The sequence below is a fragment of the Triticum aestivum genome, chromosome 7D, assembly GCF_018294505.1.
Source record: "Triticum aestivum cultivar Chinese Spring chromosome 7D, IWGSC CS RefSeq v2.1, whole genome shotgun sequence".
NCBI classification, from domain to species: Eukaryota; Viridiplantae; Streptophyta; class Magnoliopsida; order Poales; family Poaceae; genus Triticum; species Triticum aestivum.
The window spans coordinates 69,622,521-69,634,842 of NC_057814.1; positions in this window are offsets into that span (position 1 = coordinate 69,622,521).

A 12,322-nucleotide genomic window follows, 5' to 3' on the forward strand; every position below is an offset into this window, starting at 1 on the left:
TGGTCAAACTTTGACCCAAAATATGCAAAACAAAAAAATAATTCGAAGACCAACGCCGCTCTTCCGCTCTTCTCCTCTTAAACCACCGCCGCTCCTCTCCTGTTCCAATCTAAATCCAGCGCCGCTCCTCTCCTCTTCCATTTCAAAACCACCGCCCCTGCTCTTCTGTTCCAATCCAAAACCAGCATCGCTCCTCTCCCGTTCTAATCCAAAACCAGCGCTGCTCCTCTCCTCTTCCATTCAAAAACCACCACCAGTGAGTGAAGGTGCTTTGGAGAAGTAGATCGATGGAGGAGTACAACCGATACGTCAGGATTGCAGATGGCGACCCTGTGAAGCTAGCTTGGATGTTGGAGATACAATCTTGGTTTGACAACAAGGACCAACTAGCGGCGACGGCGACATCCATGGTCAAATATCTGCAACAGAGTGAAAAGGCGGCGATACTCCCGGAGGGAGTCGTGCGGGAGTACATAGAGTTGCTCCTCTTGGCCATGGAGCAAACAGATTCACCGAATCCGATCGTGAGGGAGCGGTGGTGGGAGAGTATCGATCCCAGATGGAGCACCCACCAGAGATTGAAGGATCGAGCATCTACTAGGTGCCGTTTGTGAGGGTGTTGTGCTAGAGCGAGCCGGTGGAGTCTTCGTCGACCGAACCCAACTGCAAGAGGAGAAAAACAGTTGGCCCGACGACGTTTCCCCGCCATCCTCTCCCTCGCCGTTCACATCGTCTCACGGGGCGGATGTCTGCCGCCGAGGAATAGGAGGGACTGCCCCCCCAGCCTAATAGTCGGGCAGGTTGTGAATTGTCAGGAGGAGCTTAGGGTTGTCAGTATTTGCATGTTGTGAATTGTGTTTTGTGTTGCGTATTTTGAGAGTACTTTCAGATACGAATGTCTTTTGAATTTTAGATTTGCAGTATTGAGCATATGAAGTATTTTATGAATTCTAGAGAACTATTTTTAGCACTTAAAAAATGTAGTTTCATAGGAGTATAAAAGTGCAGACAATGTGATTCTCAGAGAAGAAACTGCAAGTTTCAGTTTCAGATAAGAAACTCCAAGTTCAGTTTCAGATAAGAAACTGCAACTTTCAGAGGCAGAGCATTTATATTAACACGGCCTTATCAAACAGTGTTAACATCATGTTGGAAGTTTTATTCATGCTCGAAACTGGAACTACCAGCCAGTTAACATCATGCTGATCAACTTTCATGCATAGCACATCTTCATATGATGCACAGTCAAAAAGATATGCTATTTTCAAAATGCCCACACAATGTCGAGTGTGCGAAAAACAAAGAAAACGAGGGACGAAGTTTTGGCAAGTGTTGGACGTGGTGTGCGTAGATGACAATTGGGACCCACATGTCAATAAAGGCAGAGGCAAAAAATTTGGAGATATTTTCTCTGCACAGGTGGAATCGAACCCGGGCGGAACAGCTGTCGGGTATTGTCACTCGGCCACTAGGCTAGTACATTTTTTTCGTTACTAATAAGGCACTTCCATAGGTGGTCGGATCTCCTCCTACGCCTTTGTGCGCTCGCCGCGACGCTGCTGTCTGCCGTTGTGAACATGCTGAACCAACGAGAGGAACCTGGAGAGGACAGTACTAGGAGAGGCGGACAGTCGGGACCCACCAGGTCTATGGCCATACTCAAGCAAGTGCCTCATCGAAAAAATACTTCCTCGTAATGCTATACTGACGTTGGGGCCCACGGGTTTGTCAACATAGTTACATTTTTTTAGGTGCTTCAACGTAGTTACTATAGGAGATAAATTCACAACGAAGCCGGGAAGCTGGCAGGTATCATTTATTATCACTGGGGCAGCAAGTATCAGCTGGGTTTTGGCTGCCCCGTCTAGGCTTTCCTTTTAACATGCGTAGCCCACGACCTCGGATGGGAGGTCCATAGGCCTGTTTGTATTTTCTTGAGGTCCGTCATGTATCGACCGGCCTATGGACCTCCCATCCGAGGTTTTATTTTTCCTGAAACATCGACAACCCAATTTATGTATTTCTTTGAAGAAAACGGAGAGGTCTGTTCTATTTTTCTATATAAGAATAGGAACGCCTGGTCCAACTTATGTTTCCCTTCTAACTGTAATATATATATTTAAATTATTTTATATGTTATTATATATTACTGTTATTGTCATCATATATTTAACAGCTACTTACATATGTAAGAAAACAATATCCCACATCTTATTAACTTATAGAAATAATTTCTTAACGATAAAATCCAGCATTTTTTTGGCAACGAAAATCCTGGTGATTGTGTACAAAAGCTTGGTAAGATTTAAGGACCAATGTAATAATCAATCACTTACTATTTAAATATATATATACCAAAATGCTCAGCCCCTGTTTAATTTTTGATAACATTGTTGCGCCCACCCGAACATTATAATTAGAATCAGCCCAGCAAAATCATGTATTTCGAGAAAGTGCAAATGGCCTGTAATTTTTTCGGAAAAACATAAATGGGCCGCATGGAGGCTACATTATTTGTTCACCCAGCCCAGCTAATGGAGTCTAATTCAAAAAAAAAGAGATCAAACTGACTGTAAATTCTACCCCGCAAAACAAAGACTGTAAATTTTGAAAAAATGGGTTGAATACGTGCCACATTTTTGGAGGCTGAAATGTGGGCCAATAGGTCGAAGCCAATGCAAGTCATTGTCAACTTAGTCAACAAATGATTCTGACATCGTTAGCCGTTGGATTTACATCCAACGACTGACATCCATCTTCAATCTCTCGTCTTCTTCCTCCAGCGCCGCCGGGACCACCTGCTCCCGCCTCCTGCTGCTAGCAGCTCTGCTTAGCACGCTTCGCTGTGAACCGCTACTCCACCGTTGGCCAAGCCATCCCTCCACCCCTCCACACCTCCTGTTCTCTCCACCGACTGCCGAACCACACCGCACTAGAGCCAGTTAACCCTCGTACATCTCTCCATCTGCGACTCTACTCCCGCGTTTTCCCATTTCTGGCTCGTTGCTGTCCCGGGCCTCGCCGTGGTCCACCACCTTGGATGCGCTCGGTGCGGAGTCATCAACATGGTCAACGAACGACACCATCGGAAGTAGACTATGCATGGAGAGGCTGACAGCTGGGTCCATGGCCACACGCAAGGAAATGCCTCCTTATTACGTGCAAAATAATGATTCCTCCACCTGACAGCTGGGACCCACCGGAAGGGCCCTTGTATTTCGCGAAAAAATGTTCCCACCACTGACCGGTCAGACCCACCAACTATATCTTCGCACGCAAGGAAGTGCCTCCTTATTACGCACAAAAAATGAATACCCCCTACTAGCTGGGACCCACAATAGTGGGAGGCTGACTTGTGGGCCAACTAAGTTGACGGGGACGGAGGGCTTTGTCAACTTAGTCAATATGAACGATTCTAGCTCTAGTGACCGTACGACGTCCATCCAACGGCCGTAGTGCTTCATCAACCTCTGGTCTTCTTGCTCCAGCCGCACAAACGAGCGCCGGTCGTGCCTCATGCTCCTGCCTCCCATGGACGGCTGCGATGCCGCGGAGGCCTCAACGCCCCCTACTACTCCCACCGCTGGCCAAACCATCCCTCTACTCACCCACACCCCCTGTTATTCTGCGGCGATGGCAGCCTCACACCGCAGTGAACCAGTTAACCCTCATACTCCTCTACGCGTGGGCATCCACTGCCGTGTCTTCCCCGGCTCCGCGTCATCCCCTTCCTAGGCCTCGACGTCGTCCACCACCCTGGTGCTCTCGGAGCGGTGTGGTCAACGTGGTCAAGGAATGGCTTCCATCAGACGTGGACTGTACGTGGAGAGGCTGACAGCTGGGTCCACGACCGCAGCAAGGAAGTGCCTCCTTATTACGCGGAAAATAATGATTCCTCCACCTAACAGTAGGGACCTACCAGCTACATCTTCGCACGCAAGGAAGTGCGTCCCGGAAAAAAAAACAATTCGCCCCCCTGACTACTGGTACCCACCAGCTACATCTTCGCACGCAAGGAAGTGCCTGACAGTCGGGACCCACCTGGTCGAAGCATACGTAGCATTGTCATTCTGGTCGCGAACATGTACGTACATACTGGTCAATGCAGAGGCGCGCAAGTGTGGTAGTAGAGGCGCGCACGTGGCATGTACACGTACGTACAGCGGCCAGGGTGCAGGAAAGTAAATATGGCCACATACGTACATACGGGCAGGGTCTCGAATGCCTACTCGCGCGTACGTACGGCCGGGGCTCGTGTACATGGCTAGGTCGGAACGGAGAAACTGCGTCGTCGTCATGTTCATGGGGAGGCAACGGAATGCGTCGCGTTCATCGGGAGGCAATGGAACGCGTGGGAGCCAACCGGCTTGGAAGGAACAACCGATAGAAACGAGGCCTGGCGTACCGCAGAACGAAGGAAACGGCCTTGTGTTCGACCGGGCACGATCGAAACGGGATCCTATTCATCGAGATGGGTCTGGTGTACCGCAAAACAGAGGAAACGGACCTCCTACGGTCGAAACGGGGGTCCTATTCATCGGGAGGGGTGTGGCGTACCGCAAAATGGAGGAAATGGACTTGTGTTGGAGCGCTACGGTCGAAACGGGGGTCCTGTTCATCGGGAGGGGTCTGGCGTACCGCAAAATGGGACTCCACAGCATACTGTTCATCTCCACTGTTGACCGCCACCAGCCTCCATGGGCTACTGTTCATCCACCGTCGACCTCCTCCAGCCTCCACCTGTGACTGTTCATCCACGGGCTCCTGTTCATCCAGCCTCCACCGCGCGCTACTCCACCGGCTACTGTTCAACCAGCCCTCTCCACGGGCTCCTGTTCAACCACCTCTCCATGGGCTAATGTTCATCCAGCCCTCCACCATCTACTGTTCATCCAGCCCTCCACGGGGTGGTCCTGTTCATCCAGCCCTCCACGGGGTCCTGTTCATCCAGCCCCAACCAGCTCGATCGAACGGGGTCCTGTTCATCTAGAGGCAACACCACGGGGTCCTGTTCATCCACCCCCACCGGGAACTATTCATCCAAACCCCCAGCAACACTCACTGTTCATCCAGAGGCAGCATCGATCGGCTTCAGTTAGCAACAGTAGCAAAGGAATCGCTCGATCGGGTTCAGTTAACAGCCATCGATCGATTGCTCGGGATCAGTAACGCGTAGCCTGCAGTGCAATCGCTCGGTTTCAGTAGGCGAACGCCTCGCTCGGGTTCAGTTAGAGCCGAACGCCTCGCACCCATGTGCGTGCGTGTACGAGAGAAACGCGCAAACCTCCATGCATCGCTCGGCACCAACCACCCACCGTAACCAGGAACCCCCCGATATTTTCCTCGCCCTCGCTTCTACCATGGTTTTTTCCATCATGGACTGCCCAAAGAATGTCATGCAGCTGCGTCTCCGGCCCGTCCAGGAAAAAAAGCCCATTTTCTGTCATGATTTTTTGTCATAGAAGTAGGAGCCCACCACATCTATGATGATACCGGGTTTTGTCACAATTATGGTCATAGAAGTGTCATAAGTATGACAGAAAAAAATTCGTTCGGCCCAAAATGTCACGGGTGTGTCTTTTTTTTTTGGTAGTGTACCGTCGTTTTGCTGCATCATCCCTTCCTCTTTGGGGAAATATCGACATAGTCCTAGCAGACATCACCCCCGACCTTGTGGGCCCCCTGACAGGCCTCCGGTACCCATCTTCTTCTATATGGAGTCATTTACCCTAGAAAAAATCAAGAAGAAGTTTTCGGGATGAAGCGTCGCCGTCTCGAGGCGGAACCTGGGCAGAACCAATCTAGGGCTCCAGCGGAGCTGTTCTGCAGGGGAAACATCCCTCCGGGAGGGGGAAATCTTCGCCATCGCAACACCATCTATCCTCTCATCGAGAGGGGGACAATCTCCATCAACATCTTCACCAGCACCATCTCCTCTCAAACCCTAGTTCATCTCTTGTATTCGATCTTGGTCCCAAAACCTCAGATTGGTACCTGTGGGTTGCTAGTAGTGTTGATTACTCCTTGTAGTTGATGCTAGTTGGTTTATTCGGTGGAAGATCATATGTTCAGATCCTTAATGATAATTAACACTCCTCTAATTATGATTATGAATATGCTTCGTGAGTAGTTACGTTTGTTCCTGAGGACATGGGAGAAGTCTTATTATAAGTAATCATGTGAATTTGGTATTCGTTCGATATTTTGATGAGACGTATGTTGTCTCTCCTCTAGTGGTGTTATGTGAACGTCGACTACATGACACTTCACTATTATTTTGGCCTAGGGGAAGGCATTGGGGAGTAATAAGTAGATGATGGGTTGCTAGAGTGACAGAAGCTTAAACCCTAGTTTATGCGTTGCTTCGTAAGGGGTTGATTTGGATCCATAAGTTTCATGCTAAGGTTAGGTCTACCTTAATACTTCTTTTGTAGTTGCAGATGTTTGCGAGAGGGGTTAATCATGAGTGGGAGGCTTGTCCAAGGAAGGGCAGCACCCAAGCACTGGTCCACCCACATATCAAATTATCAAAGTAACGAAGGCGAATCATATGAGCATGATGTAAACTAACTTGTCAACAATTCCCATGTGTCCTCGGGAGCACTTTGCTTAATATAAGAGTTTGTCCAGGCTTGTACTTTGCTACAAAAAGGATTGGGTCACCTTGCTGCACCTCGTTTAGTTTTATTACTTGTTACCCGTTACGAATTATCTTATCACAAAACTATTTGTCACTGATAATTTCAGTGCTTGCAGAGAATACCTTGCTGAAAACCACTTGTCATTTCATTCTGCTCCTCGTTGGGTTTGACACTCTTACTTATCGGAAGCACTATGATAGATCCCCTATGCTTGTGGGTCATCAAGACTCTTTTCTGGCTCCGTTGCCGGGGAATGAAGCGCCTTTGGTAAGTGGAATTTGGTAAGGAAACATTTATATAGTGTGCTGAAATTTACTGTCACTTGTTACTATGGAAAATAATCCTTTGAGGGGTTTGTTCAGGGTATCTTCATCTCGACAGGAACCACAATTAGCTACTCCATAACCTACTGCACCTACTGAAAATATTTATTATGAAATTCCTTCGGGTATGATAGAGAAACTGCTAGCTAATTCTTATGTAGGAGATGGAACATTACATCCCGATATGCACCTAATCTATGTGGATGAAGTTTGTGGATTATTTAAGCTTGCAGGTATACCTGAGGATGTTGTCAAGAAGAAAGTATTCCCTTTATCTTTCAAGGGAAAGGCATTTACATGGTATTGGCTATTGGATGATATTGGATGATGGAACTACAACCGATTGAAATTGGAATTTCATCAGAAGTTTTATCCTATGCATCTGGTTCATCGTGATCGGAATTATATCTATAATTTTTGGCCTCGTGAAGGAGAAAGTATCGCTCAAGCTTGGGGGAGGCTTAAGTCAATGTTATATTCATTCCCCAATCAGGAGCTCTCAAGAGTAATTATTATTCAAAACTTTTATGCTCGGCTTTCTCATAATGATCGATCCATGCTCGATACTTCTTGTACTGGTTCCTATATGAAGAAGGATATTGAATTCAAATGGGCTTTATTGGAAAGAATTAGATGCAACTCTGAAGATTGGGATCTTGACGAAGGTAAGGAGTCAGGTGTAAACCTTAAGTTTGATTGTGTTAAATCTTTTATGGATACCAATGCTTTTCGTGATTTTTGCACTAAATATGGACTTGACTCTGAGATAGTAGCTTCTTTCTGTGAATCATATTCTACTCATGTCGATCTCCCTAAGGAGAAGTGGTTTAAATATCATCCTCCCATTGAAGTTAAAGTAGCTAAACCTATTAAAGTTGAAGAAGAAACTATTATTTATAATGTTGATCCTATTGTTCCCATTGCTTATATTGAGAAACCACCATTCCCTGTTAGAATAAAGGTTCATGCTAAAGCTTCAACTGTGGTTCGTCAATGTAATACTAAAACACATACACCCTCTAAACAAATTAAAGTTGAACCTAGTATTGCTATGGTTAAAGATCTCTTGGTTGGTAATAATTATGGGCATGTTATTTATTTCTGTGATGAAGCTGCTAGAATTGCTAAACCCAATACTGAAGACAAACATAGACCTATTGTTGGCATGCCTATTGTTTCTATTAATATAGGAGATCATTGTTATCATGACTTATGTGATGTGGGTGCTAGTGTGAGTGCAATTCCTTATATCTTATATAAAGAAATTATGAATGATATTGCACCTGCTGAGATACAAGATATTGATGTTACTATCAAGCTTGTTAATAGAGAAACTATATCACCAATTGGGATTGTTAGAGATGTTGAAGTCTTGTGTGGGAAGATAAAATATCCTACTGATTTTCTTGTTCTTGGTTCCCCACAAGATAATTTTTGTCCCATTATATTTGGTATACCTTTCTTGAATACTGTTAATGCTAGGATAGACTGCGAGAAAGATATTGTTACTGTTGGTTTGGGAGGTATGTCTCATGATTTTAATTTCTCTAAATTTCATAGACAAACCCATGATAAAGAATTGCCTAATAAAGATGAAATAATTGGTCTTGCTTCTATTGTCGTGCCTCCTAGTGATCCTTTAGAACAATATTTGCTAGACCATGAAAATGATATGTTCATGAAAGAAAGAAGGGAAATAGATGAAGTCTTCTTTAATCAAGGACCTATTTTAAAACACAATTTGCATGTGGAAATCCTTGGGGATACTCCTCCACCTAAAGGTGATCCCGTGTTTGAGCTTAAACAATTACCTGATACTCTGAAATATGCTTATCTTGATGAGAAGAAGATATATCCTGTTATTATTAGTGCTAACCATTCAGAGCATGAAGAAAAGAAATTATTGAAAACTTTGAAGAAGCGTCGTGCCGCTATTGGATATAGTCTTGATGATCTTAAGGGCATTAGTCCCACTTTATGTCAGCACAAAATTAAGTTGGAGAAAGATGCTAAAGCAGTTGTTGATCATCAACGACGGTTAAATCCTAAGATGAAATAAGTGGTAAGAAATGAAATACTAAAGCTTCTGGAGGGAGGTATAATTTATCCTATTGCTGATAGTCAATGGGTAAGTCATGTTCATTGCATCCCTAAAAAGGGAGGTATTACTGTTGTTCCAAATGATAAGAATGAATTGATTCCACAAAAAAATGTTACAGGTTATAGAATGGTAATTGATTTTCACAAAATGAATAAAGCTACTAGAAAAGATCATTACCCTCTACCTTTTATCGACCAAATGCTAGAAATATTATCCAAACGTACTCATTTTTGCTTTCTAGATGGTTATTCTGGTTTCTCTCAAATACCTGTGTCAAAAGAAGATCAAGAGAAAACCACTTTTATTTGCATGTTCGGTACCTTTGCTTATAGACGTATGCCTTTTGGTTTATGCAATGCACCTGCTACCTTTCAAAGATGTATGACTGCTATATTCTCTGACTTTTGTGAAAAGATTGTTGAGGTTTTCATGGATGATTTCTCCGTTTGCGGAACTTCTTTTGATGATTGCTTAAGCAACCTTGATCGAGTTTCGTAGAGATGTGAAGAAACTAATCTTGTCTTGAATTGGGAGAAGCCACTTTATGGTTAATGAAGGTATTGTCTGGGGGCATAAATTTTCTGAAAGAGGTATTGAAGTTGATAAAGCTAAAGTAGATGCTATTGAAAAGATGTCGTGTCCTAAAGATATCAAAGGTATAAGATGTTTCCTTGGTCATGCTGGTTTCTATAGGAGGTTTATTAAAGACTTCTCTAAAATTTCTAGGCCTCTCACTAATCTCTTGCAAAAAGATGTTCCTTTTGTTTTTGATGATGATTGTGTAGAAGCATTTGAAATACTCAACAAAGCCTTGATTTTTGCACATATAGTTCATCCACCTGATTGGAATTTACCCTTTGAAATTATGTGTGATGCTAGTGATTATGTTGTTGGCGTTGTTTTAGGACAAAGAGTTGATAAGAAATTAAATGTTATTTAGTATGCTAGTAAAACTCTAGACAGTGCTCAGAGAAATTATGCCACTACTAAGAAAGAATTTTTAGCAGTTGTATTTGCTTGTGACAAATTCAGACCTTATATTGTTGATTCTAAAGAAACTGTTCACACTGATCATGCTGCTATTAAATATCTTATGGAAAAGAAAGATGCTAAGCCTAGACTTATTAGATGGGTTCTCTTGCTACAAGAATTTGATTTGCATATTGTTCATAGAAAGGGAGCTGAGAACCCTGTTGCAGACAACTTGTCTAGGTTAGAAAATGTTGTTGATGACCCACTACCTATTGATGATAGATTTCCTGATGAGCAATTAAATGTCATAAATGCTTCTCGTAATGCTCCATGGTATGCTGATTATGCTAATTATATTGTTACTAAATTTATACCCACCTAGTTTCACATACCAGCAAAAGAAAAAGTTTTTCTATGATTTAAGACATTACATCTGGGATGACCCACATCTTTATAAAGAAGGAGTAGATGGTGTTATTAGACGTTGTGTACCTGAGCATGAACAGGAACAGATCCTACGGAAGTGCCACTCCGAGTCTTACGGAGGACACCACGCTGGAGATAGAACTGCACATAAGGTATTGCAATCCGGGTTCTATTGGCCCACTCTCTTTAAAGATGCCCGTAAGTTTGTCTTGTCTTGTGATGAATGCCAAAGGATTGGTAATATTAGTAGACGTCAGGAAATGCCTATGAATTATTCACTTGTTATTGAACCATTTGATGTCTGGGGCTTTGATTATATGGGACCTTTTCCTTCCTCTAATGGGCATACACATATTCTAGTTCTTGTTCTAAAGATGATCATGATGCCCTCATGTACGTATTTTATTTTTATCGACACCTCTATCTCTAAACATGTGGACATATTTATCGATATCGGCTTTCGCTTAAGGACAAGCAAGGTCTAAGCTTGGGGGAGTTGATACGTCCATTTTGCATCATGCTTTTATATTGATATTTAATGCATTATGGGTTGTTATTACACATTATATCATAATACTTATGCCTATTCTCTCTTATTTTACAAGGTTTACATGAAGAGGGAGAATGCCGGCAGATGGAATTCTCGACTAGAAAAGGAGCAAATATTAGATACCTATTCTACACAACTCCAAAAGTCCTGAAACTTCACGGAGCTTATATTTGGAATATATAAAAAATATTGGGCGAAGAAAGAACCAGAGGGGGGCCACCAACCAGCCACAAGGGTGGAGGGCGCGCCCCTACCCCCCTGGGCACACCCCCCGACCTTGGGGGCCCCCTGGCAAGCCTCCGGTGCCCATCTTCTGCTATATGGTGTCTTTTACCCTGGAAAAAAATCAAGAAGAAGTTTTCGGGACGAAGCGTCGCCGTCTCGAGGCGAAACCTGGACAGAACCAATCTAGGGCTCTGGCGGAGCTGTTCTACTGGGGAAACATCCCTCTGGGAGGGGGAAATCATCACCATCAATCCTCTCGTCGAGAGGGGTCAATCTCCATCAACATCTTTACCAGCACCATCTCCTCTCAAACCCTAGTTCATCTCTTGTATTCGATCTTGGTCCCAAAACCTCAGATTGGTACCTGTGGTTTGCTAGTAGTGTTGATTACTCCTTGTAGTTGATGCTCGATGGTTTATTCGGTGGAAGATCATATGTTCAGATCCTTAATGATAAGTAATACTCCTCCGATTATGATTATGAATATGCTTTGTGAGTAGTTACATTTGTTCCTGAGGACATGGGAGAAGTCTTGTTATAAGTAATCATGTGAATTTGGTATTCCTTCGATATTTTGATGAGATGTATGTTGTCTCTCCTCTAGTGGTGTTATGTGAACGTCGACTACATGACACTTCACCATTATTTGGGCCTTGGGGAAGGCATTGGTAAGTAATAAGTATATGATGGGTTGCTAGAGTGAAAGAAGCTTAAACACTAGTTTATGCGATGCTTCGTAAGGGGCTGATTTGGATCCATAAGTTTCATGCTATGGTTAGGTCTGCCTTACTACTTCTTTTGTAGTTGTGGATGCTTGTGAGTGGGGTTAATAATAAGTGGGAGGCTTGTCCAAGGAAGGGTAGCACCCAGGCACTGGTCCACCCACATATAAAATTATCAAAGTAAAGAACGTGAATCATATGCGCATGATGAAAACTAACTTGACAACAATTCCGATGTCTCCTCGGGAGCGCTTTGCTTAATATAAGAGTTTTTCCAGGCTTGTCCTTTGCTACAAAAAGGATTGGGCCACCTTGCTGCACCTTGTTCACTTTTATTACTTGTTACCCGTTATGAATTATCT